Here is a 2,500-nt window from a genome sequence, read left to right as displayed (position 1 = left end):
CATGGGACAGCCTTTAAAATATGCTTGATTACATACAGATATAATTCTCAGACAAGAATATGTAACGTATACATGAATGTGTATGAGTGTATGTGAATATGTGTGTGTGTGTGTGTGTGTGTATGTGTGTGTGTGTGTGTGTGTGTGTGTGTTGTGTGTGTGTGTGTGTGTGTGTGTGTGTGTGTGTGTGTGTGTGTGTGTGTGTGTGTGTGTGTGTGTCTGTTTGAATATGTGGATTGGTATGAGTATGCGTATGTATGTGAATGTCAGTGAATACCCACGTCCTGTATATACGATTTTGTCTTGTGTTCCTCTGCATGAGTTCGAATGCCTTCTAGCGCATAGTTCTGCCTGCTTGATACTATAATACGTAACCTAATTGGAATGCAAGGGTACGAACCACGGAATCAGTATGAGAGGATGAGTTGAGTAATCAGGCAGACTAACAATTAAGATGAAGAGAGGAAGAATGAACGAGGAACAAAGAAGCAGAGGATATGGAGAAAATAAGAGTGAAAGCGTGCCTGAGGGAGTCAAGAATATGGCGCGTGCTTGAAAAAAGGTAAAGTGAAAGTGTGTCCATTTACCTTATAAGGTGAAATATGGTAAAAATATCTTAGTTAGAAAATGATATAAGATGAGAATGGGATTTTTATGTAATATTTTGGATAAAGATATTGGGTTAGAGAATTAGGGAAAAACAAAACAGGACCGATAAAGTGACGATTGAAAGAATATAGAAACGGATGAAAAAGTCTACGGGTACAATACTCCACAAATGACGTTAGCATTTTTTTTTGTCTTCGAATACGTTATTAATAGATATTCATTTATTCATCATCCTCTGTGATCCCTTGGTCCCGTTTCTATTTTGAAATTACCGAAAAGTGTCCATTAGATTATATTCATCTGTCTAGCTCTCTCTCTCTCTATGTATCTATACTTATATTGCTCAATTTTACCTCCGGCGAGGTAATCCTTCCTGCAAACACACAGGAGCTCAACCTCCCATTCCCTCCTACAAGGCAGCCACTTTCCACTTGTATTAGGTCATCTCCAACCTCCCCCCCAACACACCTGTTTGGCCTGTGCCGCCTGCCTCTTACATAAGCTCACTTAAACACACACACACACACACACACACACACACACACACACACACACACACACACACACACACACACACACACACACACTCACGCACACGCATGCACCCACACGCACACACACACACACACACACACAACACACACACACACACACACACACACACACACACACACACACACACACACACACACACACACACACGCGCAAACGCTTATTCTCTCAAACATGAACATCCTTCCCCCCACACACACACACACACACAGACGTACACATCCACTCCCCCCCCCCACCAAACCAGCGTCTGCACCGGCCACTATGACGTAAGAATTCACCCGTTGTTACTATGTCGGTTCTGTGCGAGCAATTCGCCATATTAAGACCTTTTATTTTATTATTATTATTTTTTTTTATCAAGATTATGTATGAAATGTTTAACTTTTATGTCCTATGATTGTTTTATGAGTTTATAAGCAATGCTACAATTAAGGATTTTTTGTGTATATATCAGGGTTGTGTTATTTATAACTTTTGCTTCTCTTCATGACCAATTTGTAGACAATACTATTGACCTTTTTTTTCCAATGTGGTTGATATTTCTCAACCGAAAAAAAAACTAAGACGAATGAGGAAAAAAAGAGAGAGCAAATGTTGATAAAAAGATAGCAAGATAGATTAAACCGAATGAATGAGAATGGGAAAAACAGACACTTTTGATTGGCTAAAAAAGAGAGTGGAAAATTCCTTCAGCGCCGCCTTCAGGTAGGCAGAGCGAAGGGAAGAAAGGGGGAGGGGTAGAGGGGGCGGATAGGGAGAGGAGGGGGGAAGGGATGGGGTGGCATATGCTGTGACATGGCACTTCTCGAAACAGTCTGACGAGGTTAGTAAATGGGTGCAGTAAGAAAATATACGGCGTTCTTGCATTGCATTTAATCACAGAACTTAAGAATCTGTGTAATATATTTCGTATACGCTTTATTTGAAGAATCAAGACTACAAGTGGCTTTGCAACTGAGCACAACAGTTTGACCCACATTGTGAGCGACTGACTCCCAGACTGGCGCAGCGCAGTTCCTTATTGATTGTGATAGAAGTGAACGATTAACAAACTTTGAAAATGTTTACCCGTTAGCGCGTGCCCCCCCCCCCTCCCCACACACACACATATACACACATGCACATGAACTCAATCTCTGTGCACACACCACACACACACACACACACACACACACACACACACACACACACACACACACACACACACACACACACACACACACACACACCACACACACACACACACACACACACACACACACACACACACACACACACACACACACACACACATATATATATATATATATATATATATATATATATATATATATAT

General features: G+C 41.1%; 1 protein-coding gene across 1 annotated transcript in view; it reads left to right on the top strand.

Moving 5' to 3' along the window:
* Positions 1 to 2,500, top strand: part of LOC119581109 (phosphoenolpyruvate carboxykinase, cytosolic [GTP]-like) — an 8,233-nt gene that overhangs the window by 1,059 nt on the left and 4,674 nt on the right. The window lies entirely within an intron of this gene.

The sequence above is a fragment of the Penaeus monodon genome, chromosome 14, assembly GCF_015228065.2.
Source record: "Penaeus monodon isolate SGIC_2016 chromosome 14, NSTDA_Pmon_1, whole genome shotgun sequence".
In the NCBI taxonomy this organism is placed as follows: domain Eukaryota; kingdom Metazoa; phylum Arthropoda; class Malacostraca; order Decapoda; family Penaeidae; genus Penaeus; species Penaeus monodon.
The sequence above is the reverse complement of the archived record's forward strand: the minus strand, read 5'-3'. Positions and strand labels throughout refer to the sequence as shown.